This window comes from Falco peregrinus, chromosome 9 (genome assembly GCF_023634155.1).
Source record: "Falco peregrinus isolate bFalPer1 chromosome 9, bFalPer1.pri, whole genome shotgun sequence".
In the NCBI taxonomy this organism is placed as follows: Eukaryota; Metazoa; Chordata; class Aves; order Falconiformes; family Falconidae; genus Falco; species Falco peregrinus.
Genome location: NC_073729.1, coordinates 37373487 through 37388627, shown reverse-complemented (window position 1 = coordinate 37388627; position 15141 = coordinate 37373487).

Sequence of the window (15141 nt, the reverse complement as noted above, 5' to 3'; positions counted from 1 at the left end):
CCAGGCATGAGAATAGCGGAGTTTTTAATCTCTTAACTGTGCCCCAATGAGGTAATTTTGCAGCGTAACTAAACGTAAGGACTTAGGGGAGGAGAGGCTTTGTTCTTAAGCTTGATAACTGCAGGTATGAGGCCCAGATGAGTTAACCAGAAGGTGGACACAATTATTCAAAACACTTCAAATGTCCTCTTATAATTTCAAGGGTTTAATTATACATTTCAGTGGTATGTTAATATTTTTTGTTCACTATTTTACAACCATGTGCGTGTCATGTGTGCCATGAGGGGTTTTTTTATGCCTACGTAGTTAAGTTCTGTGCGGGGTGTTAGATAGAAATAAGTAATTGTGAAGCTATTGAGCCACTGACAAGACGGCTTGTGTTTGCAGCCTAGGGCACCGAGAGTTTCAGATTGGAATAAATGTCAAAGCATGAGTGGGTTTTTGGAAGCTGGATAATCAAACTTGATTTAACAGCCTCAGGAGTATTTGTATAAAATAGGTGATGGAGGGGGGAAAGGCCCCGGTATGAAATAAAACTGCAGCCCCTTTGCATTTCTCCATAATTAACAGGTCTGGTTTTATACAGTTTTTCAGTGTTCCCTTAGATTCTCATCAGGACTGTTCCTGTGTTGGAAAAAATACCTCTTTTGGGAGGTCTTTGTGTTACTTTTTTTTTTCTTTTTTTTTTTTTTTTTCCTCAGCAGGCCTCCCAAAATGGGGAGGTTAGGGTGAGGAAGATGATACTGGGGTAACACAAGCTGACTTTACAGAACTTGAAACATTTGCAAAAAAACCGTGGGGACATGAGAATTTCTGCTTTGGAGTTGGAACCGCTCCTCACAACCAACATAATGGAAATTTTTGTAAACATCAGAAGTTTAAAAATTATTTTTTTTCTACCACTTCTGCTTTAAGGCACTAACAGATTGTGAAGTTGCTTTTCTTTTTTTTTTCTCTTTTGAATGCTGGCTAGAACGCAGCATACTTTTTGCCCTCTCTGAAAAGTGTTTCAGTGTCCATCTATTTAATCACAGATTTCTTCTGAGAGGGAGCTAAGACACTGCAGACTGTTTCTTTTTAGTAAATTATCCCAGCCCTTCACTGATTGCAGACATTTATTTCCTTGGTTTAAAATACTGTGCTCTTGTGATTGTCCTGAATAGCTGTCATGACTGATCTCCCAGGAAACTCCTGTTGCGAGCAGTATTGTATGTATATTCTGTAAGGAGGGTGATTTGATTTTATTTTATTTCCTCTCTCCGTTAAAAACTATTCTCTCCACTTTTTTGTACCGGGGTTTTACTTTTCCAGTGTTACAGCTTCAGTTCCCTTCTTCCATAGTGAAACAGAACAATGAACAGACCATGGCCGTGCACTTTAAAAGAGGATTTGGTACAAATATGAACAGTAAAGACTCCAAGGAGGCGACAAGCACGTAACTATGGCCTTTAAGTAAGTAGGTAATCTATTAAAGTAAGGGAGATTATTCAAATGCTTAGAAATGACCATGGGCTTGTATGTTTTCCTGATTCAAGGTCAATTTTTTGTAGACATTAAGTCTAAAGTAGTTTTATTTAAGTCATAATGCAACAATTCCAGATATAAGTGGAGCTGATTAGAACTGGAGGATGAAATCAGACCAAAAATCAGCTTTTCACATCAGACTTGTATAACCGTATCATATGGCTATGGAAATGCAATGCCAAGGAGTGTTAGCACTGCAGTAAACTGATGGCACTAATGTGGACTTTGATCATTTAAATTAAAACCCACTAGGGTGAAAAAGGGCTGTTAACATCTTTTTGCTTCAAACTGAATAACTTTTTAAATCAAAGAAAACCTTCTGCACCCAAGATGTCTCTTTTTTGCTAGAAAATTTAAAGGAATGTGTTTGTCCTTTCTCTGCCCTGCTATTGTCAAATGAAAATTTCTAAGTGCTGTCAAAGATGTAGTAATTAAGAATGTAGTATTTACATCACCACACGAAAAAAAGCTAACTAAACTCCACATGTGTAATGCTCTTGGAATGTTCATTACTAAGATCTGTGGCAGTAACAGTGAAAAGATGAGATCAAGAGATGAGTTTTTAACGTAAAACTGGCTGTTTGCAGCCAAGCCTTAGTGCTTTGCAAGCCAGTGGGAATATGCAAGGGCTCAGCCAGGTGACACCCAGGTAATGAGCTATTTGTTGAGTGTGCATAATGATGTTAGGTAAGGCTGGAATACCTGGGGCAGTCTTACATGCACAGCCCGTTTTGCTTGTAATCCTCTGACCAGCTGGTTTCCCTCTTTGATTTGAAATGTGCGTAGAAGACCTTACCTAAATCTTGTGACAGCAATTTAAGGAACTAAATTAAGGAACAACTAAACAGGTTGCTCACCTGTTGTTATGGACACACGTGGCAGAGACTGAAAGGTTTTCAGAAACTCTCGTGTCTGGTGTTAATATATGAGCAAAATTATGTGACAATATCTGGGGATTTCTGTTCCTACTAAAGGAAACGCACAGTGCTTAGCATCTTTGTACACGCTTAGCATTTGATTTATATGAAATATAAATATTATACAATTAATATAGCCTGTGTAATTAATATATTAAGTATATATTACAGAATATATAAAATACATATTAATATGTAATAATAAATATATGTAAGTATATAAATTAAATGCTTAGCATTTGATTTATAAACCAAAAAGCATCCAAGGCATTAGCTTGGATCCTGGAGCACTCTGGGATTACCGCCAACAGAATTCCCACAGGATGGGAAGGTATGTCCAGCAACCAGAAATGTGGGGGGGAAAATGAATCTTCTGTGAGTTACCTGAACGAGCTTGAGAAGCAAAGCTTAAGGGATCAGATGGAGATGAACACAATGAGCAAAAACAGCTGCGTGATGTTCTGAGCAGCTTCTCAGAGCGGCTCTGAGAAGAAACCTAGATCGGTGGGAGGAGGGCAGGCTTGCCGGAGCATCACATGTTTCCAAGGCTTTTGAATGGACAGACGTTTTTCCCTCATTCTCTGCTCGAGTTTCTTCACTTTTGTTGGGTGATAAATATGGGGTGGCACACTTAGTAGTAGAACTGGTTGAATTTTAGAGGGCTGAAATGTTCTCCATTGTTAAAATTGACATTTACCACATGAAAATCTTTAACAGTAACCAAATTTTCCAACTGAAAGAATTTAAATTATAAAACTTTATGTGCTGATATCTGCAGGGGAATTTTCAGCATCAGCAATTTCCTTTCTTTTGAAAATGCTGTTCTTATTCAATTTCAGAAGCTTAAGTTCAAAATATTCTGATTTTATGTTTTTTTTCCATTTGAAATGAAAATTAGATTTTCTTTTGTGGGGAAATTTTCACTAAGCTTTTTTTCAGACACTGCTGTTATCTGAATTAGTGCCAAATTCTGCTCTTAGCTTCTATTCCATCCTTGGGGCACCAGATTTACATCGTGTTATATTGCAGGCATTTATGGGATGTAATTAATTTTTTCATTTAAAAAAGAAAGAAATCCAAGGGATTTGTTCTGTGCTGCTTTGAAATGAAACTCAGCTGTCACTCTGGAGCATGGTTTAGGTTGTCAGACAAGATGCAGGAAGCCTGGCTTGCATTCACGGTCCCAGCCATTGTAACCTCGTGAAAAATGTGGTGTGGGTGCGTATTGGTGTCTTTCTCTTCTCTGTTTCATCTCAGTCACTGTTTCATTTTCTCCCTGTTTGACTGGTTATATTTTCTATTTTTGTATGTTTACAAAAAAAAAAAAAAAAAAAGTATTGCCTTTCCTTCTTCCCCTTATTTCTTCCTTCTTTCCATAGTTGGCACATCTTGGCTTTTCTTCTTCTCCTGTGCTGTCTCAGACTCTTCTATGACATTTGTTTTTCCACACTTCATTTTCTGACTGTTTCCGTTTCCTCTCTCCGATATGTTTCCAGGCTCTCTTTTCTGTCTTTCCTTTACACCTTATAATTTATTTTTATTATCCATGCTTTTTGCTCTCTGTCACTTCCCCCCATTTTGTCATCCTCTCCCATCTCCTCGTAATTTCTCCTGGCTCCCTCACCATACCCTTCATCACTGTTTGTTATCCCACACGTACCACAGCGTGACACCCAGACTCTTCCATGCCTGCCTGCTACCCGCACCTGCGTCCCTCCTCATGTGCTTATCTCCCTGTAGACGCTGTTAGTTGTGTTAGGACTGGGATGAGACAAGGAGTTTTTCTCCTGTTCCTGTAGGGATCTGGATACGCATGTGGTTTGTTTGCCATTCAGGCAAGGATCTGTGTGCATACCTCATCTGCAAAGGCCATTGAATAGTCTGTGGATAGTTACAGATCATACTTTTTAACTGCCTCACACTACTTTGTAATAGCATTTGATGTCTTTCATGGGTAAATGAGACCAGACTCCTCTTGGCAATGGCTCTTTGATTTTGCAGTTATGTTTGCGTGACAGAAAGCAGCTTGATCCATCCTTGGTTTTCCACATTTATATGGGGCAAGAATGTAACAATTCCAATTTATTGGAATCTATTTTTTTCTCAGTTGCAAATGCTTTCATCAGGAAACCATTGCTATTCTGAACACCTTTGCACCTTGGCTTAAGGTGTATTTTCTAAGGATGAATAAGAAAGTTAGCCTAAATAAAAGTGCTGTTATTTACAAGACTGTCACCAGTTTGAGTAGGAAGAGGTTTCTCTGCTTCTGTGACATGTTAGTATGGACAGGTAATCTAAAGGTAGCTGCGGGAAGGACAGTCTGAAGGGACAGCAAAAGGATGCACATGACCGTGCTGCTCGCTCTTCAGAGGAGGAATAACGCACATCTTTGGGCAGCGGTGCAGTGTGCAGACAGGACACCCTGCCTGAGCAAAATCAGGTTTCTGTGTTGCCGTACTTTAAGACTCAGAAGCTGTAGAGGAATGAAGGCAGGTTAATGAACATTGATAATGTACAGCTGTGGGCTGGCTTCAGGGGCGGTGGGTTGGCTGATGTAGATAAGGTGCAGCTGTGGCTGTTTCTGTTAAGAAGTTGGGCAGCCGAGAGAGGGAGAGGAGGAAGAAACAGAGAGAAGAGAGAGAGTGAGTATATGTGCGCTTGCGCCCTGGATGAGGAGAAGGCAGCAGAGGGACTGGTCTGAAGAGTATGCTGGTGTAAGATAGTAAAATACCTTGTTGCAGCTGGCTAGTTTGGAGAGTGCTGCGACAAGAAGCTTTCTGAATCAATTTAAGACATGTCTAGTTAGATATTTTCTGATCAGAAGTTTTTATAGTTTTCAGCTACAGTGTGATCTGGGAATGCAACTGTGAAATAACTAGCAACTAACAAAAATGTTTTAATAGAAGGAACATCAAAGTGGAAATTCACAGCTTATATAATTAGTATTTTTAAAATGGAATAGATTATTATAGGCAAATATATCCTTATCTATACATGACAAAATGATAAAAGTAATTAAAAATAGAGTAATGAAGTGCCTGAAACATCATGATAGGATAAGGCTTGAACAAAACAATTGGCCATGAAAGAGTTTCTTTGCAGAAGAGCTATCATCTCTCAGTGAGGCTTCTCATTCCCTTACATACGAGGTCCTGATTCTTCCTGAGAACCGATCACTTGGTTGAACAGATTATATCTGATCTGGTTCTTGTCTTTTTATGGGAATAGATATAACAAAAATCTCAGAAATACCACGTTTTTGCACACCTGGCTTTGCAAAAATTAGTGGGAAGCAGTTTAAAATTATTACATCTCTTGCTGCTGGTTCTGTGGAGTTGGGCTGCTATAAAATTAGATTTTCTTTTTTTCTGTAATAATTAATGGAAGAGATGGGTATATTTGGAGAACATTTGGAAAAACCTTAGAATTTGGAGAAGTGACACGTGAATGATGCAAGTGAAATCAATCTGATTAATGCTTTTGAATAAAAGATTGTGAATAGTCGCATTGCATTTTGGTAAAACCATGCTACATCTTTCCAGAAGAATGTCTTTTTTTTTAGGCTTGAGATGTCTAATATTTAATGGTTTATCTTCAAATCTGAGAAATAAAGAATGTTACTTCACTGGAAGCAATCACAAGGTGTAAAATCCCCCCACGCTAGAGGTTAGTACTAGATTTACCATTGTGTTTACACAACGTGAACCCGCCATGCTGCCTTTTTCTGCTGCCACACTGATGTGCTGTGCTGCCGTTGCTATTACTGCGGCGTGGCGTGTTCCTTCTCGATGCTGGGAAATTCCTAATGGAGGTTGTCTTTCACACTAATGATCTAAACCCTTTCAGCAAGGTTTGACCTTATTTCTTTACTTGCCCTAATTTTCAGAACATTGTGGCCAATACGAGATATGACTTTGTTTTGCAATTTAAATACTTTATTTCTCAGAGAAGAGCAATATAGAGAGTATGTTGATCATAGAAATATTGAAAATGTCAAAGCTTTTGGACAGGAACAATACCAGGCAAAAGATTAATTAAAAAACTTAAAAAAATAATCCATACCATCTTTCATTATGTTTATTTAATAATGGCAACCACCCATGAACAGTTAATCCTAACGTTTTTGGTTTTCTTTCATACTTAATCAGGAAGGAGTTTAACTGAAGGCTAAATATTTCAAATTTGGGGTATAAACTTACCTGGTTTGCTCCTGCTTTCATAGAAACAAGCGGTAACACTTTAGATGATATGTCCTTAGTTATAAGTTTCTTTTCTTGCCTGAAAAATAAAGACAGCAAAGGCAAACCAGGTAGAGCATTAGGAATAATGCCCGGAAGAAGGGAGAAGTAGTGATGTAAATGTGAAGGTGGCAGCCCTGCGTTAATTACTGCCAGCAGTACGTTCTAGATATGCTATTTGTCGCATCTGTTTCAGCTTGGATCACGTGCGTCTGTGATAGGTTTTCAGGACTTTAAGTTGTAAATGTTTTTAGGGAAGGGATTTTCATTACTCTTTGAAGTACCTGCTGTATTTCTGATCACTGCAAAACTAATATATGGTGCATCACTGTGCCTCAATATGTCAAATCTATGCACTACATACATACACTCTCTGTACGTAAAATGAGGTTTGGGAGGTGCTTTGATATTTTACATTAAATTCTTACATTCTTTGCATTTTAAATTATAGGCTTTAATGACAGTCATGACCAACCTATGAAAGGAAAAATAATATTAAATAGCTAATTCGCGTTCTACATCCACAGCTTGCTTTGGCCATGTTACAGTCATAAAAATTTTCACACCTTAGTGATTTACTGTGCTTTGAGGGATGTATCTAAGCACTCAAACAACCTGTGCTGTTGATGTCCTAAATAAATTTTAATTGTTCTACAGCATCTACTTTCTCACTAAGCACAGAAAAGGCTTTACAGTACCCCATAATATTCAATTAACATTCCTACATTTCTGTCTGTTGGAACAATGTTTTGTATCAGTTCTCAGCTGTGCTGCTGACTGGTTTAGGATAAATTGGTATGTTTTTTGTTGCAAAGGAGTTTGAAAGGGAGGGAAAAAAATCCCTCACAAAACCAGCATTACAATATTTTTTTCTTCCCTTTTATTTTTTTTTCTCCCACTTAAAATTTAAATCTAGTGGAAATGAAGACTATTGATCTAACTGCCCTACAAAAAATTCTCTGAGCTTGTCATCCTTGTTCAACAAATGGAGTGAATGTTTTCAGAAACTTGCCAGAATTAATCTTAAATTGTAAAGCTTCTTTAGTGTTTGTGCAAAAGCCACAAAACTGTGTGCACGTGATGTCAAGCTTCACATTTAAAGACCTGTTCATTAAATTCTTCAAATATTCAGAACTCCCACCTTCTTATTTTCTATACAAGAAAGGCCACAGATATCTGATCCTTGTTAATACCATTAGTGTCTTTACAGGTTTCAGAATTATATGCACGTCATAAAACCATCTTGTATAGGTCTGAATGTGCACAACGTAGAATGTTTATAAGAGTTGCTGGTAAAGGTAGAGGTTAACAAAAAGTGTTGGAAGCAGCTTAGAAAAAGAGATCTAGCATTCAATGAATTCACTCCTGAAACAGCAAACAAGTTTTAACTTGCCACAATGAAGAAACTACTTATTTTCCCCCTATAATATCGAGAATTTGAGGCCAGTATGAGACAAAACTCTAAAAGCAGTAAAAGTATGTTTCACATCAAAAGATATTTTTAAGTCTTAACTGTCCAGTTTCTAAAGGCAAACTGGTAATATAAAATGCAGAAGGAAAACATTATCTTGCCCATAAAGGAAAGTTGCACAAAGCAATATTTTAACTACAATTTGTCTCCTTTTTTAATATAGTTATCTTTTATTTCGCAAAAACTGGTAAGTAGTTATTGCTCTTCATGTTTCAACTGATCGGTGCTGCTATTTTTATAGTAAATGGTATCTATTTATGCATGCATATAAGCAGAGTATCTAAAGCATAGATTTCTCCAATGCTTGTATTTTCGTTTTATCTTGCTAAACAAAACCGTATCACACCTACAGTTCTCGCTGGAACTATATCTTCCTAAAATATTTTGCTGCAACTTAGGAAAACGGTAAAAAAAGAAATATATTTCTGAATAAAAGCAAAAGATCCTGTTAAATAACAAATAACTTACTCACCCTTGTCATGTAGCTGAGGAGAATGTACTTTCAGCCAGATTTGAAAACCGTAGCTGAAGCGCTGTACATTGACTGGCAATCCTGGCTTTTCTCATTGCTAGAAATTTCACTGCAACTCAAGTGAAGTTAATCCTGCTGAGTCCTTTGATTTATCTAGAGCTTCCTAAGTAACTCAGGTTTTAAGGCTTTTCTATGGATTTATTTTTCTTAAAAATAACACTCTGAGGAAGAGGTGACTAAAAGCTGCTGTAGCATTAAGGCACCCTGGCATTGTAGGATCAGCCTGAGGGCAGCAAGAAACAGCAGAATATGCTCAATACGTTTTGTCCAGCCGCGTTAGAAACGAATCTCCAAGTGCATTCACCACGTACCTTTCTTACAGGCCTTCTGCTGTCTGTGTCTTTAATGTTCTGGTCCTGCTTCCTTCTCATACAGACCAGAAGTTAACCTTCAACCAGTGAATTAAAGATGTGAGGTCTTGCTTATATATAATATCCAAGACAGATCGGCAGGGGTGGTACTTTGAAAGGGTTATAATTTTTTTTTCCTCCCTCTCCAACGCAATGTCAAATGGGACTTACAGCTGTGGGCCCGCATGGGCCTTGTGCTTACGCAGTAAAAGCTGATGCGCCAGGTACGTGAGACACAGGAGACCCCGTGTGCGGTTCTAGAGGAGCAAAGCGCTGACAACAGTTTAGTTTTTCTGTGTACAGTCCTGTTTCTACAACTGTAACCTGCTCATTCCTCATTGTGCACCTTTGGTATTGGCAATTATTAAAAGGTAAAAGCAAAGGCCTGAAGGCTATACTCAGTACTGTCCTGACAGCAGGTTACTTCCACAGACCCATCGTAGGGGGAGGCCTATTGCTTTGGTACCCGCCTTTCTGGAGGCGTGAAAAGGCAGAATGTTTGGTCTAACGGGGCTTCCAGGTTTTCCAAAAACCCTCAAAACCTAGGTTTAGCTAACCAGCTGTCTCCCCTCCTCCTGAGGCATGAGGTCTCATGGCCTCCAGAGCCAGAGTCCCCTTTTCACCACACAACGGTGAGCAACGGCAATGGAACCTTTGAGCATCCAGGGCTATAGTCAAGCCATGGAGCACTGGGTTTCTGCCACATGAATGGGGGTTTAAAAAAGGTCAGTGAGTTTCAGGGGACTGTAAAGAAGGCAAATGCCTCTTGCTGCCCCTTTTGCTGGGTTCCCTGGCCAGGAGGTTCTGATTTAGCCCTGGTGCTCCTCCACCTCGGATGACATTGGCCAGTAGTACAGTGTGCAGCTGCTTCTCTTTTGCCCCCTTCTACAGTTGGAAACCTCTTTCTCCCCCAACAGAAGAGTGTTTCCCTCCCTCCTGCTCCCAGGGCACACACAGATACCATATGTGCTGCAGCTCCGCCAGCAAATTGCTCAGGAAACACAGGAACACTGGCTGTTAGGGAGGGAGGAGGGAGAGCGCAGCCTGGACCTAGCTGCTCCTCTTTTCCCACTCCTAGAGCAGGGGAGCCTGCTCTGGTAGCATGTCATGGCCTGCAGGCAGGTGTGTCAGGGTCAAGCACTGCAGACAAGGGTCTGACCTGGCCATGTGGAGTAGCCGGGTGAGGTGCGAGGTTATGGCAATGGACACCCAGCTGTGCGGGGCCTGGCTGCAATGTGTGGTGGGTGTCGTGCTGCTGCGGTGGTGGTGCGTCACCCGTCCTTCCATGGAAAGTGTTGTCAGCTGTGTGCTCTACAGCGACTGTGTCCTGAGCCGGGGCTGTGCCTGGGCACGGCTGACTGTGGGCTTCAGGGATGAGGCCAAAAGCCTCTTGAGTTGGGGAGCCTGTGGAAGAGCCCACGGCTGTTTGTACAGACTGATTCTTCAGGTGTTCAGATTGTACAAGCCATGCTCACGTAAAAGGGTGCAGATAATGCTACAGGAATTGTACTCCTTTCTCCCTTTGTCTTCTCCTCCTTGGTCATCGTCCTCAATGTGTGAGCCAAGGGCTGGGAGGAAATGCTGCTCTTCACAGCGGCCAAATGGATCTTGTATTGATGAAATCAAGGGGATGATGCCAGGACAAGGGGAGAGGAAGAAGTCTGGAGCTACAGCATCCAAACAGATTCCTGCTTCCCTGATGGCTGGGGATGGCATCTCAGTGAAGTGAGTCCTGCTTCTGCAAGACCTGCTTGGCTGATGGTCCATCTGCCTCTGCTGACGGGGCTTGGGGTAGGTTCTGCTCTTACACTGCCCTTTCTGCAGCTCTGCCTTTCTCAAGTGTACAGTTATTTAAATGAATGGAAATTTTTGTTAAGCAATTACTAAGCGTGAATAAGCATTGTACAGTCTTAAAAACCTTTTCCTCATTTTAACTGCACGTAAAACTTGTTGATTTTTGTTTTAGCTAGGGGCATGACAGCAGGACTGGGCTGAAAGCACTGCACATGGAGAGCTGGGCTTTTTCACAGTCCAGAACGTACCACACAGGCTGTGAGAGCATGTCAGTGGATGCTAAGTGTGGGGACTGGAATTACACATGTAAGCAATCTATTCATTCAAGTTTTCCCAAGAAGAAAATAAGAAAACAGAACAACTTGAAGCAGATAAACACTTAAAGTTTGGAACCTTAATAAGATGGTGGAATAACGTTTTGGACATTATTTCAGTAAGGAGAAATTTCTGGGGTCTTTTTCTTAAGGTTTAGGGCAGTGCAGGCTCTTGGACATATGATCTTCAACAGCTGGAAGTAAGGCTCGCAGCAGAAGAAAATGTTCTCTGTTATCTAGTTACAAAATTTTTTTGGAACAACTTTTGTTAAAAGCTGTTCAGACGGAGAACCAAGAACAGATAACACTGAATTTACACTTTAACTGGAGTTTAATTTGGAAATGCAACAATGTAAAATCCTCATTTCATTTCTAAGGGAAACAGTGTAATTTTTCTTCCATTTCAGCATTATCCCTGCTTTTTGCTTTTGTTTTAGTTTATCTGGTTTGTGTCGGGCTGAACCTGGCCTAATGTATGGCCAGCATATAGCCTTGCCAGAGCCAGTTGGAGCCTCCTTACAGTTGCTTGAAACCTCATTTGTTTTAGCTTCCTGTGACAGTGATTACACAGGGAATCTCCCCTAGGGAATTTGGTTGTATATTTACAAAACGTGCATCTTAAGTTGTATACTAGAAGAAAATTAAGCTGAGAAGGGCACTGTCATGATTTTGTCACTGAGGCAATTTTAAGCAAAATCTCATTTTTATTTTTTTTTTCTAAAGTGTTTTAATTCTGACTGTATTAAGATGCAGTCTCACTTCCCTCCACAAGCTATATATTTTTTTACCACCCCCTTTCACACAACGTAATTATATTGTTTAATTTTTCTGTTTGCCTAGAAGTAATAATATTTAGTATTGAGTAAAAATATTTAATTTTGAGGGCCAGGTCTTCAGGTGATGGAAGTTAATAGGTCCAAATGCAGTTGACATTTTAAACCATCTGTAAATTTTTACCTCAAGGTTCTTTGTAGCTGGTGCAGAAACTCCTAATCCTCCCAGTTTGAAAAGTCTCACTGCAAATGGGCTCAGAGGACCAGCTTTGAAACAAGAAAAGACTAAGTCTGAAACAAAAATGTCTTTTTTTTTCTTCTTTTTTTTCAGGATGACCTAGTTAACTCCACAACCCTATCAAGATCTCCAAGAAAGTTTTTGCCTTTGTGCTTATGTGAAGACTAAATGGTAAAATCTTTATGGCCAGGACACCCTATGTTGCCTATCTTTTTTGAACAGTTCTTCTGGTATTTACCATCTTTGCCTAGCTTTCTTTTTAATTAGGGTGGGATCACTAAGATAAAAAATAATGTCTGAATAAAACATACCAGAAATCTTGCTGAGAATTATGCATATTGCATAGGAAAAAAGCAGCATATAGCAGAGGAAACTTCAGTGCCTTCTCCTTGAACACCTTTAGCAGTTTGTTTCAGGACCCATTGTAGCTCCTGTTGGGGGGTGTGTGTGTGTATATTTCCTCTCGACACTGTAGAAGAAAAATCCTTTTTGTCTGAGTAATTTCTGCCTTCACAAGCCTGTGATATGAAGGTGTGTGTATTAGTCCGGTTGCCTGACACTACAGCTGGATTCTGGGCACTCGAGGTGAGTTCTGCAAGGTGGAAGGGCACCGTCTGGGTGAAGACACAAATGCGCTCCTTGAAACCGAGATGTTTGATGGGTATAGGTGTGTTTGTCAAATACATACTCTGGAGTACTTGCTGAGTATCTAATGCAGGTGTTACCGGGGCATTGGGTGTGAAGGCAGGCTAACACTTTGTCCAGGGGGCCAGGTAGCTTCCGATATTCTCCCTGCAGCTGCGCTGCCCTAGCACTGCTCAGGGTTTCTGCCAGGTGAGTGCTGCTGGAAATTTCCTTGTCCAGATGGAACACTTCCCAGCTGCGTACCTATCCCTGGTGGAGACCAGGCCAGGAAGCTTCCAGGAGCCTCTTAGAGAGTGCTGGCAGTCCACTGTCAGGAGAGTTAACACAGGGGTGTAATGCACAGACTTGGTTTGGACAGCATTGGCTGTCCACGACATTGTGTATTTGGAAACACTAGGTACAAGTGTGCTTGCAGTACCATCGGAACTGAGGGCAAATTAAATAGCTGCTTTATTCTAAAATTTGCTATAAGACAAAGGAACATGGATTGTCTTCATCATCTTAAAGAAGATGTAGAAGTTAATGAGCTTGTGGGAAGTTAGATGAGAAGTAGATGTACTGAGGTTTTGATCTTTCCTCTGAACAGACGATGTCAAGCAACTGGCAGACACTGTTGCTGTTGGCTCCAGCAGAGATTTCTGTGGTTGATTGGCACCACAACACTACCAGGTGGACAAAATAGTTGCATCTTGGAAAGGGACAATTCATGAAGCCTTATAAAATAGTTGTGTAACTGTAAATGCCATGGGCAGAGCAGGCTGTGTAGCCCAGTGACACCTCCTGCACTTTGTAGCACATTCTCCTCCCACTGTGGCAATTAAGATTTAGTGCCTATAGCTCTAAATTAATTACCATATTCTCCTTTGCTTTATGCAGGAAGTAACAATTTTTTTACCTTTCCAATCATGTAATAGTTCTGCTTACATAGTTTTTCTCTCAATAATATAACATCCCATTCCTCTAGTCTGTGAGCTGCCCTTCCAGTATTACAGTGAAAGTGACTAAGAAACTTTTTTTTTTTTTTTGTTCTTTCGAACTTCCCATCACATCAGTTTTAAAATCCTGGGATAATTTCATTGTGCCAGGGTGCTCAGGTCAGTATTCCTGGGGCTCCCCCCATGTCCCCTGGGACCCCATGTCTGCTCTAGTCCTGGCACTGGTGCTGGGCTGGGGGTGCCTGTGACAGCTCTGTCCTGCCTGTTTGCCTGCCTTAGGTGCTGTGCAGGTGTGAGAATAGTGGAGACCTTGAAGACAGAAGTAGAAGCAGAAGGGATACAGCTCGGGGAGCCCTGTTGCAGTGTGGCTGTGGACTGGTGGGTCTGCACATGGCTGTGGTGGTGCTTGCAGAGTGTGGCACAAGGGTGGTGGCCCCAGCTGGGGTGTTGCTGTATCACCTGCGTGGCACAGTGCTGGTACGCTGAAGGCATCACCTCTTACCTCTGCAGGACACCAGGCAGCCGTGCCTCCCAAAAAGAGCAGGCAGGAAGTGCCTTTCTGAAGCATTTCCACATTTATATCTTCTATTCATCATCCAGTTCTTCTCAGAACCAGAGATCTTCTGTGAAGTGTGTTGTCTGGTTTTAGCTAAATGTGCTCCTCTTTGCCTCCCGACTAAAAGATAACCAGATGCATTCCCATAAGGGCTCTTTGAATGGGATGTGCTTCTCTGGATTTCCAGATGATTCCTAGGGTTGTAAGTCTTATTTATAACTACTGTCATCCATAAAGTTAAATTTCATTGAATGAGAAGTTTTACATAGCAGAAATGTGTGTTTGGTTTCTTCTGTGGCAATGGAAAAAATGTTAGCCATTTCCAGGAAATTATGATGACTATATGGCCAGTGGCAGGTCCTCCCTTAGTGCTTTGTTGGGAGCTGGGAAGAGCAAAAGGCTCACCTGAGGCTTGTACATGCCAGTTTGAGAGCTCAAGCCGGTCAGCTACAAAGCACATTGTTTCTCTTTCTGTAAATGATTAGAAACTATAAAAATAATATGATAGATTTCACTGAAGGGAGGTTTCTCAGTTTTACTGAGTGGATAAATTAAAGCTACTGTTCTCTTTGTTGTTTAGGACAGGGTGCCTGTATTTAATGGTTGGACTCGATGATCTTAAAGACCTTTTTCAACCTAATGATTCCTGTGCAGAAATCTGGGAGTAACGCACAGGGAGTAGCAAACTTTGAGTGGGAAGAGGTGTGTTTGGATGGGCGCAGCTCTCTCCCTGGTGTTGGGCAGTGTGAGAGGAGGTGCTGCTCCCACACCAGCTGGGCTGCCTGATGCCTGGGACTCACTGGTCCTGCAGTGCTCCACCACAAATGCATTCATGAACAACAGACATCTTCACC